The sequence below is a fragment of the Pseudorca crassidens genome, chromosome 10, assembly GCF_039906515.1.
Source record: "Pseudorca crassidens isolate mPseCra1 chromosome 10, mPseCra1.hap1, whole genome shotgun sequence".
Lineage (NCBI taxonomy): Eukaryota > Metazoa > Chordata > Mammalia > Artiodactyla > Delphinidae > Pseudorca > Pseudorca crassidens.
This window is the reverse complement of record NC_090305.1, coordinates 96368805-96387208: the sequence shown is the minus strand read 5'-3', so window position 1 is coordinate 96387208 and position 18404 is coordinate 96368805.

Here is an 18404-nt window from a genome sequence, read left to right as displayed (position 1 = left end):
TTCCGACTCTCCAAGAACTGACCTGATGTAGTGGCCCAAGCACTGACCTCAGACAAGTTTGAATCCCAGCCTAACCACCATCCTACAAAACCTTGAGAAAGTCATGCTAACCTCCTTGGGACTCATTTCTCACCATCTGTAAAATGAGGAGTTTGGACCAGGGTGGTACTTCCCAGATTGTGTTTCTTGGAATACTAGTCTTACAAGATGTTTCATATATTTAAACAAAAATAGGAAGGATCCTGTGATCAGACATGTTTGGAACACGCTGCAAGTTGGTCACCCCGTTGGTGAATCACAAGATGCACTGATACGTAAGAGCTCTGAGAAGTCCTACCTTAAAGAAGCTTACTTCACGTTGGTTAACCCAGCACGTCCAAAACATGGTTGACCATGAAACTGTTCTAACCTATAACTCCTCTTAACACTTGGAGAATGCTTCCCTGGAACTCATTTTGGGGAACACTGGGCTATGTTCATTTATTTACTCACTCATGAGTCTCCCAAGTTCCAGAAATCTTTCATTCTACCTTAGTCAGTTTGATTGTTTGAGTGGGATGCCCGGCAGGTGGTTTGCAAGAAAGCCAATGGACTCAGAGCCAGATCTGAGACACCCCATGCTTTCTGCCAAATGTGGGTGAGGAACAGCCCTAGGTCTCATCAGTAGGGCTCTGGCTGTAAAATATTAAATAAATGAGTTTTCCAGGACAAAAAAAAAGCCTATGGAATTGCTGAGAAATACGTTCCCCATCACGTTGAGGGTTCCCATTATTCTCCATGATGCTACTACAACAATTTAGCCACTGCCGGGTTGACTGGGATAAACCATTCCTCTTTAATGACCCCCAAAATAGCAAGAATGTTCCCCTCTTTCACAGAAGTAAACAGCTCTGAACAATTTTCTACCACCATTCTGAGAAATGAATATTTATCTTCCTCCATTTCAGATAAAATACCCGTCCCTAACCCAAGGATAGCAACTAGGTTTGTGACCCATTCTCTCCCCTCCTAGGACTGTTGAGGAGAGAAAGACTCTAAGGCCATGTCTGAAATCATAGGGAAAGAGTTCTGTGATAGATTAATGATGTCTGCAAGGGATGGGGGAGCAAAGACTTATGCCATGGATTTGCAGTCTTGGCTCTAAACTGAAGTGAGATGGAAGCCGCTATTCCAAAACCACAGGATTGTTACAAAAATCGCCACAAAAATCAGTCTTAAATCAGCAGGGGAAATGTAAACAAATGCTTGTTTTTTGTTTGTTTTTAATATTGTTCTTTTTACACCACCAGCACTCGAGGAAGAAAAAGTGTGAAAAATGAGTCCATCTTATTACACTCCCAGATCCTGCTACTGATTCTAGGGGGATTTGAGTTAATAAACCTCTGAGATGGAAGATGGAGTTGTAGTTTCTACAATTCCATTTTATTTCATTATAGATAATATGTACTCGCCAAAAGTAACTTTATTATTCTTCTGACATCTTTTATCTAATTCAGGAATGGGCAATTCCAGCCGTGAGATGTGTGTGCTGCATGCCAATATATGCAGAAGCTGGGCAAACCCCTGAGTGCTGGTTGTGCATGAAGAAGGGTCTGTGCTCGTTCCCTCTGGGTCTCCATGCAGCCCTGGTGGCTCTGTGATGAGATTCACATGAGCATCTTTGACACAGCTGCTAAGACGCCTCAGTCACTACCCTGTAGTGAAGACGGCAGGAATAACAAAGCTGCCCTGGACTCTGCTCTGTTTTAGGAGCACCTGGGGAACACCTGCGGGTCAAGCCCAGCCTAGAGTTGCTGACCTCAGGCCCTGAGCACTGAGTCTCCATACTGAGCAGGGAAGCTGTCCATGCTTTAGGCAATGAACTTCAAGAGACCTGGATGCTAGGGGAGCACTGTCCAGCAACCCTTTCTGTGATGATGGAAATGATCTATAATCTGCCTGTCCAATAAAGTACCCCGTGTGTCTCAGGAGCTCTCATCATGTGGCTGCCACTGAGAAACATATTTTAATATATTAAAATGTATTAATATAAGTTTAAATAGCCTCTATGTGAGTTTGGTCAAGTGACTTAATTTCTCCAGCCCTCAGTTTACAGACCTCCCAAATCCATCCGCTTTCTTCTTGCCATTTCTCTGCTAGCCCTCTCATCCCCTAATGCGAGCTATTCTGGCTGTTTCTACCCAGGATAAACACTGTGGCCTCCTAATTAATTCTCCTTGCTGATTGCAGACGGTGAGCACTCGTGAAAATAAAAGTTGAACTAAAAACATCTGTCAATGGCTTCTCAGTGCTCTCCAGATGAAGGACACAATCACAAAATTGGTCAGCTGATAAGGCCCTGTGTGGTTTGCTCCCTCCTACTTTCCCAGCCTAAACTCTCATTGTGAGGCCCTTGCCCTCTGGGCTCTGGCCAATCTGACCTGTCCTTGTCCCTTGAAGCTCTACGCTCCCTCCTGCCCCAGGGCCTTTGCATGTTCTTCCTTTCCTATTCCTTGCCCTCCTTCATCCTCCTCTCTCTCTCTACCATATTCGCTCTTGTACATCCTTTAGAACTCAGCTCAAGCGTTACTTCTCCAAGGAAACCTCCAGTTTGGGTCCCAATCCCTTGCTGTTAAGGTGTTTTAGGATTGTAGTCCACACCTTCAGAGCCCCATCATTATCCTTTTTTTTTTTTTTTTTTTGCGGTACGCGGGCCTCTCACTGTTGCGGCCTCTCCCGCTGCAGAGCACAGGCTCCGGACGCGCAGGCTCAGCGGCCATGGCTCACAGGCCCAGCCGCTCCGCGGCATGTGGGATCCTCCCGGACCGGGGCACGAACCTGCGTCCCCTGCATCGGCAGGCGGACTCTGAATCACTGCGCCACCAGGGAAGCCCCATCATCATCTTTCCAACTTCAAGTTCATTGCTCTCACAACAAGGGAGAGCACAGCCTTGTCAAAACTGTAGTAACATCTCAGAGTGGGGAGACACAGCTGGAATATTTAGGAAACTTGGGGGAACTGGTTTAAGGCGGCTCTTTTGTGGGGGTGTGGGTGTGTGTGAGCACTTTTTTTTAATTGGAGTAAAACTGTTTTACAATGTTGTGTTAGTTTCTGCTGTACAATCAAGTGAATCAGCTATATGTACACCAACATGCCCTCCCTCTTGGACCTTCCACGTCCCACCCATCTAGGTCATCACAGAGCAACGAGCTGAGCTCCCAGTGCTATACCACAGGTTGCCACTAGCTAATGCGAGGTCTGATGGGTCATGGGCAAAGTTCATCACAATCATTTAGGATTGGCAGACACAGCCAGGCAAGGGTTTTGACACAGTCTTGAAATGTCATTAGACGAGTCTAGTTAAGAAGCTTATTGCCCTGAGAAAGAGACATTTGCCCTAGTGGGAGCTCCCTGGGAGGTCTCAGTTTGGATAAACAGATTTTCTCAAACAGCACAGCTATCTGTAGCTGCAACTTTCTGAACTGGGTAAGTCCCATTAACGCAGGCAGTCAGTAGTAAAGTTGTGTCAATGAAGACCTTGAGCTGGGTGCTGTGCATGGCTCTGCTTCTCAGCTCCTTTGGGAATTTCTAAGTACGCATTTGGGTACTTATTTGATTAATGTTTCTCTGTCCCTTTCGACCGCAACCCCATGAGAACAGGGACTACATCTGCTTCTCAAAGCACCATTGGTTCCTAACACTTAATCTTGCAAATGTCTAGCAGTAAATATTTGTTTAACAGATAAATAAACAAACAGAAGGAAGGAATGGACCAGTGAGATGTTGCATGGGGTGAGGATATTAAGAGAAAAGTGCCAAGAGGAGGAAGAGGTGGTTATCTGGAGGGAATGAGACCAGCACAAAATGGAGATCACGCCGCTTGATTAACAAACATGTTTCTGGCTCCAGAGATCCCCTCAAGACCCAGCGTGGTTCTGTCTGTCTTCGGTACTTATAACTGACTATCTCTGTCCTTTTTTCTTGCTTCCCAGGAACCTAGGGCGCCCTCTTCCCATCAAACCCTTCCTCTATCAAAAACTCAGATCAATTGCACACCATCAATCTCTGCAAATTAAACTCATAGAGCCTTTCTTCCAGAAGCTTCTTCATCATCAGTTTTGTTTCTTGTGGAATCAAAAACTTGTCCCCTCCTAAAGGGAACTCAGGCCACCTCTTCCTCAGCCTCAGGTAAGCAGAGGGTCATTCCACAAACCTTCGCTGAAACTACTCTGTGTGCAGGCAACTTCCTGGGCAAACCTGAGACAGAAAACTGGGCTGACAATACTTCTGACCATCTGCAGAGATCTCTGCTGACAGGGTCCACCCTGTGAGAATCCCTGCAGGCAGCGTCCTGGTTCCTTCCTGTGCCCACGCCCTTAGGAGCCGCGCTACCAGACCGTACTTAGGATTCCTCTGTGACGAGGACTCCCTCCTTGATCAACCTTTACTCAGGGTCCTCTGAGCCCTCTTAACAACTAGGCCTTGACCTTGACCTTCCACATCCTTGGCCAGCTGACCCCAGTTTTAGCAAAGAATACTATGTCCGTTTAGCAAGAATCTCCCCACCCTTGCTACTAATTAATTTTCTCTTAGTTATTTTCCATCCACTGACCCCCCTCACTCTGCTCATTGGCTCTGAATTCCTAGCTCCTTTCTATACTGGAGTCTCTCTCCCCCAGTTGCAGTAACTCAAATAAACTCTGCCTTGCCATTCTTAACAAACATCCAGTGCAAAAGTTTTCTTTTACATGTGAGTTTACAGAGAGACGCCCACGAGCAGGGGATTGGTGCTTACGTCCACACATTAGCATCCTCCCACATTCCAGCTTATAGGAGTCCTGGACCGGGACTCTCTTCTAATTGTAAAAGACAGAAATCAAACTCAAACAAGCTTAAGCAAAGGAGGAGTGTACTGGTTCCCATTTCTAGGAAGTCCATGGCAGGACTAGATATGGGGCTCAAAGTTTGTCCTGAAGAGAATGTTTTCCTCCAGCTCCCTGGCTCTGCTTTCCCTTTGCTGACTTCATTCTCAGGCAAGCTCAGGGCTCACTTGATCCTCTGTAGCCTCAAGAGAAGGGACATTTCCTCTCTCGTCTAGTATCCATCTAAATCCCTCCAAAAACACTCTGAATAGCCCCGTCCAGGTCACACATCAAGCCATGGACCACTCCCTGCTTCTCAGACCAACCTGAGACCCATTTCCACCCTGGTGCAGAGATGATCAGGCACCCTTGGTTGGCAGCCCCACCTAAATCACAGAGCATGGGGAGGAGGTGGTACCCAAAGAGGGTTAGGAGGAACAGACCAAACTGTAGGGCACATCCACTACTCTAGTTCTATTACAAGTGTGGTCCAGGGACCAGGCATCACCCAGGAGCTCATCAGAGGCTCCCAGGCCCAACCCAGATGTGCTCATTCAGAATCTCTAGGAGTGGGGCCCAGCAATCTGTGTTTTAACAAGCCTTCCAGGTGATTCTGATGCATGCATTCTGATCCACTGCACTTTTCTACCCACTTGGTCAGAAGTCACAAACTGGGACTTCCCTGGTGGCACAGTGGTTAAGAATCAGCCTGCCAATGCAGGGGACACGGGTTTGAGCCCTGGTCCGGGAAGATCCCACATGTCGTGGAGCAACTAAGCCCGTGTGCCACAACTACTGAGCCTGTGCTCTACAGCCCGCGAGCCATAACTACTGAGCCCGCATGCCACAACTACTGAAGCCTGCACGCCCAGAGCCCGTGCTCCACAACAAGAGAAGCTACCGCGATGAGAAGTCCACGCACCACAACAAAGAGTAGCCCCCTCTCGCCGCAACTAGAGAAACCCCATGCACAGCAACGAGGACCCAACACAGCCAAAAATACATAAATTAACTAAAAAAAAAAAAAAAAGAAGCCACAAACTGAAGAGCAGTAGATGTCCAATGAGCTGACAGTCCTGGAAACAAAGAATCATGAAACAAGGATTATCCGGCACTCACGAAGGCTTTCTCATCACTTATTAATCTCTAAATGGGCCTTACTACATGTCAGGTGCCAAGCTAGAGTGTGCATATCCAGAAACAAATACAAAGTCTTCTTAATCAAACAGAAAGAAAGATTTTCAGTCTGGAATAAGCTTTATAGATGTATGATCATACTCTATTGGTGTGATTATAAAATGATACAAGCCTTCCAGAGGCCAATCAAGCAATATATACCCAAAATCATAAACATGTTTGTTTCCTAATAATTCCACTTCTAGAAAAAAAATCCTAGGAAGTGAACAGTGATGTGGATCAAAGGTTATATATAACCCTTGGTAGCATCATTCACCATAGAAAATAATGAAGGCAGTCAGAATAACCAATAATAGGAGAATGGCTAAAGGAATTATGATGCATTTATGAAAAACCATGTTCATGACTAGTTTTTAATGGCTGGGGAAAATGATTACCATAGAATACTACGTTTCACAGAAGCACAACACAGGCTCTGCCTCACTTTCCACCTCCCAGGACTTTTGTATTAGTTAGATACTGCTGTGTAACAACTTACCCACAAACTTAGCACTTTAAAACACTTTAAAACTTTTTATTATATTACAGTTTGTGTGTGTCAGGAATTTGGGAGAGGCTTAATGGGGTTCTCTGGCCCTGGTTCCCTCACAAGGCTGTAGTCAACTTAAGACTCAGCTAGAGAAGAACCAGCTTCCAAGCTCACCCTGGTGGTTGTTGGCAGGATGCAGCCAGCTCCTCCTGAGCTGTTAGCCAGTAGCCTTCTTCAGTTTCTCATCACACAGGGCAGTGCACACCGGAGCAAGCAAGTGAGAAGGCAAGAAAGACTGCCAGCAAGACAGAAGTCACAGCCATTGATAACCTAAACTTGGAAGGGACAGCCACCATTTCTGCCATATTCCATCCAGTCAAAGCACCTGCTGACAGGTGCCCACCCTGCAAAAGGCCTTGAAGGCAATGTCACAGTTCCTTGCTGTGCTTGGTGATTCGCCCACTGGGCTCAGGAGCTGCACTAGCAGATTACACCAAGGAACCCTGTGAGCTTACAGAGAGACGCCTACGTCCAGCCCAGGCACACGGGGCGGGAACTACACAGGGTCGTGAATACCAGCAGACAGGGACCGCTAGGGGCCGCTAGGGAAGTGGCCGGCTTCGCCTCTGACAGCTAGAGGTCTGCCGCCAGAAGCTCACTCGCCCTTTCCCTTCACCCTCAGCAATGCCAAGGGAACAGAGCAGATTTTGAGGACCTGATGGTTTCCACTGAGCCAGACACCAGTGAGAACACGAAGAAGCAGATGCAGACAGTGAAGAGAGAATTAAACATTGAGAAAGATCACTTGTGGAAACACCAAGACTGAAGATGACAAATATTAGGGAAGTACCGATTCAGTAGCCAGAGGAGACTCGGGTCTCTACCTGGAGGTTATTCCCAGAACCAGTCCTCAGCCAAGACCAGGAGGGACATTTTTAAACTTCTGAAAAGAAACCAAACAGGTACTCAGCAAGGTGATAGCAGGAGGCTCTGTGGCAGCCCCACCCAGCTCTCCCTTCCGGGGAGAGGCACCCATTCCTACCCCCCTCCGCACCCGCAAAGCACCAACGAGAGCATTGGCCCCTAGAGATGCACAGCTGTCCCTTCTTCAGAGAATTGCCCTCAGGTGGCAGCAGAATTAAATTAGCTAATATAGGGAGGCACTCAGAACCGAGCCTAGATCATGAATACTTAATGTGAACAAAATCGCCAAGACAGCGGAATGGCTCTTGGAGGCAAACAAAATCGTATTATTTTTATACATAAAGCACAGGTACACAGACAGCACATAAACAGGTATCCAGCCTACCAGCAGTACTAAAGTTTCATTGTGGGCAGCTGGAGTGGATCAGAAAGAAAAAGTCTGAGAGGCTCCTTAGCGTGGGGGGGGGGGGCAATAACGCAAAAACAAAGTTGAGAAACGCTGCCCTAGATGGATGCTAACTATGGTAATGGTGTTGGCAGAGCCCCAAGGGCTCCAAATGGCCTCTTTCTGTTACTCGGGAGGATTCCCAGTCTAAGGACTGGTCGGTCCAGACTGCTTTTCCAGCACCCCAACCCCCAGCGGCTCCCCTCCCAGACTGTTCTCAGCTCGAGGAAATGCTTCCCGTCTCCTCCAGTTACCAGCACATTTACCCTGGGCCAAGCCTGGCAATTCTTCTCCCTCACCTCCCTCACCCCTGCTTTGCATATTACTAAAATCAAACCACCTCGCTGTGTGGGCTGAGAGAATTTTATTTTGCTCATTGAAATCTATTTTGAAATTGATGGATGTGTGAAGAGTACATGCAATGTAGATTAGCCTCAGAATGACTGATTTCTCATAATTCTGAGAAAAGAGAAATTATTGCCCTTAGAAGGTGTCACCTATCTGCATACAGTTTGGGTTAGAAAGAGAATATCCTTATCAGTACTTTAGTATATAGCTCTCAACCCAGCACCAGGAAACAGTGTAATCTGAGACAATGAATATCATCAATGCCATGAATTCTATGTAATTGTATTTCATTGAGAAAAAGAAAAATGTCTCTCCTTGGCAAACCTGTGCGTTTTTGGTGGGGTGCGAAGAGGGAAGGATTGCACTGTACCATCTGGACTGTCAGAATAGAGATGAAAAATAGCACAGCCGCTCACCCCGCCATCGGGAATTCAGTCACGTGTTTCCGAAACGCAAAGTATGAACACAAGCTAAGGTAAAAAGAAATTAGCGTGACAGCTACTTATTCTCTGCAATGCAGCCAACCCTTACTGAACTCCTACTATGGGCCAAGGGCTGTAGCAGCTGCCCGGCCAATTCTCTGCCCTTGTTGAATTCTCTCTCCACCAGCCCTCGTAACAGAAGAGGTCAAGACTCAATCAGCCTGAAAGTGGCAGAACTGGGAGTTGAACCATGTTTCCTTAGTTTGATATCATGACTCAAGGGACTGAAAGAGATTCTAGCCGAAAAAGTAAAGTACTGGCTCATCCAACTGAAAATCCCAGGAGTAAAGGCTTCAAGCACAGCTAGATCTAGTAGCTCAAACAACATGATCAGGACTCTCGCCTCATCTCAGCTCCACTTTCTCTGTGTGGGCTTTGTTTCTCAGGAAAGCTCGTCCTGCATGGCAGCCTCTGAAAACCCCGAGCCTAAAGTCCTCACAGCTCAATGACTTCAGCAGTTACTAAAAGGGGGTTTTAAACTTCTTTCTCTCTGCGCTAGTTTCTCGGAAAAGCCTCAGGGCTCAGTCTCGTTAGGGTAGCTCGGAGCCCACTGCTGAAGCATCCACTGTTGGGGGCAGGGAGATGAACGCTCTGACTGGCCAGACTTTGGTCACGTGCCTCCCCCCACTCGCAAACCATGGGTGAGGAGAGAGGAATCTTTTTAAATGAGCAGGGATGAAGATCAGGGTGCCCTTCCCAGAACAAGGATTAAAAGGGCAGCAAAATACGGTCCTGTATATCCTCCAAGAAAAGAACAGCTTCTCCTCCCCTCTCCCACTTCATCCCCCACCCAAAATTCTATCCTCTTACCCTACTTTGCCCTCAAAGCTCCTACCACGTTTTGACACCATAGCGTAAATTTACGTATTTCTGCAAAGGCACAATCTTATCAGTATATCCCTGGTACCCCGAAGAGCGCCTGGCACATTATAGCTGTTGAATAGTTTATTTGTTCAATAAAAGAAAGAATGAATCAGAAACAGCAAACCTGCCTCTCAACCAGAAGTAATAAAGGGTTCAGGTGATGCGGCATGTTGGAGGGGAGAGTAAATGACCAGCACACCCGGTAGGTGCTTAACAAATGCTAAGCACCTGTGCACTCGGGAGAGCGGAGAACGAGCCCCAGCACCCAGGCCTCCAGCAGGAACTGGAGAGATGCGGGGGCCTGTCCCAGCAGGTTGGGAGGAAGCCTCACTGGCCCTCCCGGGATGGTGACCTGCCACTTACTGCATAACCCCTAAGTCCCCTTAACGCACAGACGGCAGGCCCCACCGCCGGGGGTCCCAGCCCCTGGGACGGGGGCTGAGTTTGCATTCTGACTAAGCTTCCAGGGCCTGCTGGGGCTGCTTCTGGGACCACAGCTTGAGAACCAAGCTGTACCTAATGGTATTTCCAGTGTCGCCGGCAGCTACCGCGTGCCCCGGGGTCTACGGGACGGTACAGCGGGGAGCTGCCTGAAAGAGCCAGATTCACGAATTTTAATCCATCAGTCCCTGAAGGGAAGCCTTGAGATACAGGACGGGGTGCGGCTCCCCGCCAGCAAACTCCCAGAGTTGTGGTTCTCAAACTGTGATCCTCTGACCACCAACCTCATAACCCCCCTGGAGAGACTGTTGAAAAGCAGCTTCTGACTCAGGAATTGTTTAGCAATCATACCAAGGGATTTTTTTTTAAGGTACATAGAAAGGGATTTGTGAGGAATTGGCATCACCTGGTTATGGAGGCCGAGACGTCCCAAGATCTGCTGATCGCAAACTGGAGGCCCAGGAAGCCGGAGGGGTAGTTCCAGTCCAGGTCTGAAGGCCTGAGAACCAGGAGAAGCCAGTGGTTTAAGTCCCTGAAGATGACTTACAAAGACCTGAGAGCCAGCAGTCCCAGGGCAGGGGAAAGATGGACGCCTTTACTCAGCAGAGAGTGACTTTCCCTTCCCTTCTCATCAGGCCTGCCATGCACTGGATGACACCCATATTGGTGAGGGCGATCTGGATTACCCAGCCAGGTACCGGGGCTGGAGGTGGCAGGAGGGCCAACGGCCAGCCATGCTCTCCTGACGGAGCTCCCCACAAAGACCCGCCTGGCCGAGCATCTCCAAACTGAACAGGAGATTCTTATTTAAATGTGAGAACCACTGCCCCAAGGACTGCTGGGTTGTACTTGAACATAATAGGTCAGTAACAAGTATTCTCTGAGTTCTCTTAGACTCAGGGCCCATAACTACAGGAGCAGCTGATCAAGGGCAAGAGAGGAAGAAACGGAAGAAGGATTTGCTAAGCAGATGCAGCCACTGCGTGTCAGGCCCTTTACACACACAATTGCTTGAATCCCTGCCAAACCCTATGAGATGAGTATAATTAGCCCCATTTCACAGATGAGGAAACTGAGACTCAGAGAGGTTTACTACCAGCTCGCCCAGCAATAAGGAGCCAGAATCAAACCCCCAGTTTTGACTGCAAATACTGCCCTCTGTCTGCCAAATGGGATAATGGAAACAAGGCAGGGCAGTGAGGAGCAGAAGGCTCTAGGAGGTAAGGTTCCACGGGACCCAGAAGCTTCTAATATCCAGAGTTGAGGCTCCTTGTGAGAGGCTGTGAGGAAGGACAGTCCGAGGAAGCAGTCATCTGGGAAACTCCCAAGGCACTGAGAGACCCCCTTCCCAAGCTTTCTCTAGAATGATGTACGTGCCCAATTTCATATCAAGCTGAAAGCAAGTTGAGATGAAAATCAAATCACCCACCTGAACACTGAGGAAGGCCTGGTGTGCTTCCAAAAGAAGAGTCTGGAAGTTTCGACGTTTCCCCTGTTCTTACTTCCCATTGTTCTGAAGTATCATCACCTGACTATGCAACTCATGGTGTTTCCCCAGCTGTACTCTCTGGAAAACAGGAACCCCAAGACACACGGCACTGTGAGTCTTAACTGAATAATATATATGAAAGAGCTTGATCCTGGGAGGAAGTCTCTACAGAGAGGCCCAGTGTCCTCATTGTCATTTTCACCATCACTCATATTTCAACGAGCAGCCTGCCAAGAATTCACTACAAGATTCCAAAGGACCGTGAAATGACATTTTTCCACGCTGTGTTTAAAACATGCCAACACTGTATTTTTCTATAACACTGGTGGCTAAAATTATACTTTTTTAAAAGCACCATTAGGAAAAGTGAAGCAATAGTGGTCTCTTGTGGAAGTAAACAGTACATACAACAATTTATATATTGTAGAATGTGAATCACACAGGATCTTTTTGAAGCCCATTGGTAGAAAAACGCCCCTTTTTCAGAGTGGATGGTTTTTGAAGGCTCAGGCCTAAAACCTGAGGCTATACTTGGGAGCCTTTCCTCAGGGCCATGAAAATTTGATTCCTCCTGTCAACCACCAGCCTTCCCGCTCTGCTCCCCTCCATCAGCCAGGTGGGTCTGAAGCAGGTGTTCGGGAGATACACTCTGAGATTCAGCGTTGCATTGAGTTTCAGTGGCTTTGTGCTGGGCATACAAGTGCATTTTCTTCAAATATCACTGTCAAAACGGGGCCACGCTACTTAAAGGCTTTCCCTCCTGGACGTCCATTCAAAACTGGGCTGCACAACATGAATGGACCTAGAGATTGTCATACTGAGTGAAGTAAAGCAGACAGAGAAAGTGAAATATCGTATAATATCACTTATATGCAGAAGTTTTAAAAAATGATACAAATGAACTTATTTGCAAAACAGAAACAGACTCACAGACTTAGAGAAGGAACTTACGGTTACCGGGGGAATGGTGGGGGGGAGGAATAGTTAGGGAGTTTGGGATTGACATGTACACACTGCTATATTTAAAATGGATAACCAACAAGGACCTACTGTATAGCACAGGGAACTCTGCTCAGTATTATGTAACAACCTAAATGGGAAAAAAAGATTGAAAAAGAACGGATACATGTATATGTATAACTGAATCACTTTGCTGTACACCTGAAACTAACTCAACATTGTTAATCAACTATACTCCAATATAAAATAAAAAGTTAAAAAGAAGAAAAAAAAAAAAACTGGGGTGCAACCCATTGACCACAAACCGCTGTCTTTGTTTGTGACCATGAAAGGCAAGGAAAGACTAATGCTGGCGTAGGTGTAGCAGAACTCAAAGGCCTGGAGGAGGACCAAAATACTTGGTAGATTTCTCCACCAAATGATGCACATTCTTTTATTTTCCCCTCTTTTGATGAACATTTTGCCATTTTTTTATGCTGCACCAGAACTGAATTATGACTTGTATTTCAAGATTTGGGAAACCTATTTCACATACAACAAATTTATTATGAAATTTGACATAAACACTGAGAACACCTAAAATATGTGCACCGCATAAAGAATAAAAATAAGGTGAGCATTCATGCAACTAAGAATGAGCATTGCCAGGACCCCGGTGTGCCTCTCCAAGCACATCCTCTCCAGGGATGACCCCTAGGCTAACTTTTATGATAATCATTCCCTTGTTTTTCTTTACAGCTTCCCACAAGTGTTTGTATTTCTAAGCATACATTTAGTTCGAGTTGCTTTTGAACTGCACATAAACGGAGCTTCTCTGCTCTGTCTCTGCTCTATAATACTCCATTGTATTGATACAAATCAACTTCCTTTTTTTTTTTTTTTTTTTTGCGGTACGCGGGCCCCTCACTGTTGTGGCCTCTCCCATTGTGGAGCACAGGCTCCAGACGCGCAGGCTCAGCGGCCATGGCTCACAGGCCCAGCCGCTCCGCGGCATGTGGGATCTTCCCGGACCGGGGCACGAACCCGTGTCCCCTGCATAGGCAGGCGGACCCCCAACCACTCTGCCACGAGGGAAGCCCCAAATCAACTCCTTTTGATGAAAGTTTGGGTCTTTTCCAGTTTTTCACATTAGCAAACAATGCTGCTATGAACAGTCTCATGTGTCACCTGATTCCCACATGCAAGGGAATCCTCCAGGCTGGAAGTGGGAACACGTTTTCCGTAAACGGACATACAGTAGATATTTGGGACTTTACAAGCCAGTCAGTCTCTGTCTCTCGCAGCTATCCAACTCTGCCATTGTATCAGGAAAGCAACCGGGACCAGATGTCAACAGAACACAACAGATAACACAACCGTGCTGCAACGAAATTTTAACGAAAGAAAACCAAAGCAGATGGCAGGCCAGATTCGGGCTATGGTCCCATAGTCTGCGGACTCCTGCTAAAGATGGCCTGCTGAGGAGTGCAACTGCTGGGTCCACCCCACTGCACAATCCCATGGCAACCCGAGTGTGCACTGCACAGCCTACTGCAGCCAGAAGCCGCAGCCCAGCGTGCTGAGCCAAGGCCACATCCGACTCTGCTGGGTGAGGCCAAACGCTTCCCCAGAGTGGTTCTGCAAGTTTGCATTCCCCCCGCGGTGTGTTCGCATTCCCCACAGCGGTGTGAAGATGCCCTCTTCACTCACATCCTTACCATCCTTGGCATTATTAAGTTTCGCAGAACTCAAGGGTGTGCAGTAGTTTGGCTTTGCATTTCGCTAGTAAGTAGCTGAGTCCTGACTTCATGCATTTCTGACAGCAGCCCTACTCTTGTGTAAACTGAAGATAAGTTGTTTTCCCTTGGGCACCTGAGTGGCAGAAGCCTGTGCTTCTGTATCTCCCTCTCGCCCCAGAACCAGGCTGACACATTGTGGAGGCCATGATGTTGATAATCCAAATCAAGTCTTAGAACTCTGAAGCCCTCCTACTGAGGAGAGACAGGCAACCGAGAGTGGTGGTTGAGGCGGAGGCCATTTGGGGGTTGGGGGGTCGGGATACAGACCACAGAACATATTAAAACCCTGAAAAATAAAACCACCTTACTAGCAAAGAAGGCAGAGCAAGCAGCTGTCTCAGTGGTTTCCAGGGAACCCTGGATCTTGTAAAACTGGCCTGGCTGGGGAAGCAGGGAAGTTAGGGTGTACGTGCCAAGCGGGGAGAGTCCCTGTTACCACCCCTACTTCACCAGAGCTACGAGTTCTGCGTTGTTTGTCTGTATGTGGGGTCATCTGTTTTATAAATTCAATCACTATATAATTTTTATCTGAGGATTTTTATCAACTCATTAAAAAAACTATAGACCACCGTTCAGTATTAGTCAACTTACAGGAAGCCAATCCAAGCAACGGCCCCCATGAATATACAGTCATCCCTCGGTATCTGTGGGGGATTGGTTACAGGACCCCCAAGGATGCCAAAACCCGATGACGCTCCAGTGCCTTATATAAAGCATCACAGGGAAGTTGTCCCTCTGTATCTACAGATCCAGAAAGCCAACTGGAATGATACAGCTAGCGTTTAAGATCTGGATGCGGAAGCCACCTTCTGGCTGCGTGACCTTGGGCTGAGATCCTCCACTTCTCTGAATCTGTTTCCTCGTGTGCAGAATGGGAGTAATGATGGACCCTCTCCCATTGGCTTAGTCTAAGTGTTCACTGAGATAATGCATGAGAAAAGCTTGCTATGTTTGAGGCAGAAAATGCAAGCAGTAAATACTGGCTGCTGCTATCTTAGTTTTTATAAAATGCAATCAGGAGCATAGTGGAATATCCCCTATGTAAATCCACATAAACTCGTCTGCCTCAGAACCACATGTCTCCTGTTGAAGAAGTAGGCTCAGCTTGGTTAGGTAACAAGAGGCCAAGAACCCAACTACTTTCCCTCTTTGCTCTGGCTGCCAGGAAGCTGAGGTTCCGTAACCAGAGGGTTGAGGGTGTGTGTTAGGAGAGGGACATACAAATGTGAGCCACAAAATTACATACATACATTAATTTACATATTAATGTGAATGTAAGTACAGAGAGTAGGCAAAGGGTATGTAACCAAAAAATGTAGGAACAAAAGAGCGGAATCAGGTAATTTTAATTAAAACATTGTAATTTTTATGGATTTTTATGTTATTATTTGTTAGCGTTTTAATAGTTGTGATTTGCTAGACTTCTCATCTTACATACATATTCACTTTTACATTCACTTTCAAAACTTTATATTGTTTTTCTTAAAGGGATCCCTCTAAAACTTGGATCAACCCCTGCAAGACATAGAAAAGTCGACAGTGTCCTTCCTACTGCAAGATTCTCCAAGGGGCATGGCTGCAGGGAAAGCTCTAAGCAGGGCTCTCAAACTGTGGTCCCCAGATTGGCAGCATCAGCCTCACCTGGAAACTTGTGAGCAATGCAGATTCTCAGGTCTCACCCCAGGCCTACTGAGTCATAAACTGTGGGGTATGGCCCAGCAATCTGTGTTTTCACAGACACTCCAGGTGTACTGGAGGCACTCTGAACTCTGCACACCACTGGCTCTCAGGGAATCAATCCATTTCCAGATCCTCAGGGTAAAAATATGCATTTGTATTGATCCTTTCACCTAAAATCGATCAGCTTGAGACCTGACCTAGGATCTACCAGTTCTCAGCACCCACAATCCCCTCTTCTACTTTACCAGAGGGCACGCCTCTCGCAAACCCAGAATCTCACCACTCTGGTTGCACAGCCGTAGCGAGCTTCTATTCTGGGGCATCAAAGGGTCCATGTGAAATATTTTTCATGTAATAACCTGCCTTTTCCCTTCCCTCCTTGTTGGCAAACAGTGCCTTGCTCCAGAGGTTGTCTCCATACGTTCCATTCCTGCAGCAAACTACAGCGCGACTTCCTGCCAGCATCTCTCCATCCTAGAACTCGGAAGGGAGATGGCTATTACTGGACATGCATTACCACAACTATTAGGACTGAAAAATGAAATCAGACATTTCCGGTGAGCAAATAAGCCTGATAGGGCCAATTAACTTGAAAACAAGGATCCGCTTAGCCAATTATGTTAAATGATGGATACATTTTTCTAAATTGAGTAAGTCTACAGCTTCAAGGTTTTGATGCAAACATATTTAAGGGAGGTCATAAGATAAAGGCACTTATATTTTTTAATTATTATCAGAGATAATATTGCATTTAATAATATTTTAAAATTTCCCAGCACTTTTGAGTATTTCAGGTTACACAGGGTGCCTCTAAATTGAAAAATAACAGGTACAAAAAATAATCATTTGACAAATCTTGGAAGGCCTTTCTGGAATACATACCAGAAAGTGCAAAAGTGAATGGCTCTAATAACTGAATAACAAATCTTTTTGCAAGTCAGTGGTTTCCAATTCTTTGCTTGCAACAAAATTGAAAGAGAGCCCAATTTATTTGTCAGCAAATGGATTCTAAAACTTAAGTTCTGATCATAAACTACTGGGTAATTTTGGGCATATTGCTAAGTTCAAAGAATTAAGATATCTATAGCTATAGATATTTATATATAATAGCTATAAAAACTCTTTGTACTTCTATCCACTTATTTATGTGAATGAGGTTACATCTATAAAAATGAAAAATAGGATAATTGATTCTAAAACCCGTCTCATTCTGGCAATAAGTAGTGTTCATCCAGAGACATACAATTCAATTAGAGAGAGAAAAAAAACAAGTTACTTAATAAAAGGAAATTTTTCCAAAAGAATTTTACCTTTTTAAAAATTAGCAAAATACATATTTACGCTATTTATATAGTAATTGTAATGTTAGTTCAATCCTGAGGAAATTTTTTAACACTTGGGGTTTTATGATCACAGGAAATCTGTTAGACCTTCTATTTGTCCGACTATGTATGTTTCTGCGGCACAGTGTGAGTGGGTGGCAGCAGAACTTTAAAGGACTGAAACATATTAAATCAGTAGAAAATTCTGCGGTGAAAAAGGAATGAAGAAGAACTTGTTTGAAAGTGCTTTTAAATAGATGATGGTAGGTAACAAATTGCAATGGTTTTTAGATTTAAACAAATATATTTAAGAGAGTAACTTTCAGTTTCATTTTAAAATGTCCTTATTTACCCACAAAATCAGTTTAGGGTGGCCCAGATGGGTTTTCCAGCAATGGAAGCCGGCTCTTGGCTCCCTTCTGGTTTTCTTGCTAAGAAGGTGTCAAGCTTTTCAAATAACAGGGCAGTGTTCTCCAAGAATTTGATCAGCCTGCCACTGAAGATGCCCTTCACCCTGCTCCGTTCAGAGTAGAGCTTCCTCAATGTACCCCATGATGCCAGAAATCCCCGCCTTGGAAAGGTGGATATTTGAGGAGGACCAAGCTCTTCAAAGAGGGCATTTCTGTTGTGTGGAGGCCATGTGGACCCCCAACTGGCCTCCCTGCCTCCTTCCCACATCCCCACACAGGCACGGAGATTATTCTGAGCTGTGGGGAAAGCCTCTGGCCCGGGCCTCTCCGAGCCAGTCCCAGTTCTTATCCCTCCCTGGGGTCCCTGTTTAAAGACTGTAGGGCTGGACTTCCCCGGTGGCGCAGTGATTAAGAATCTGCCTGCCAATGCAGGGGACACGGGTTCGATCCCTTGTCTGGGAAGATCCCACATGCCACGGAGCAACTAAGCCCCTGTGCCACAACTATTGAGCCTGCGCTCTAGAGCCCATGAGCCACAGCCACTGAAGCCCACGTGCCACAACTACTGAAGCCTGCAAGCCACAACTACTGAGCCTGTGCTCTAGAGCCTGTGAGCCACAACTACTGAGCCTGCATGCCCTAGAGCCCACACACTACAACTACTGAGCCCACACGCCACAACTACTGAAGCCCACGTGCTCTAGGGCCTGCATGCCGCAGCTACTGAACCCACATGCTGCAACTACTGAAGCC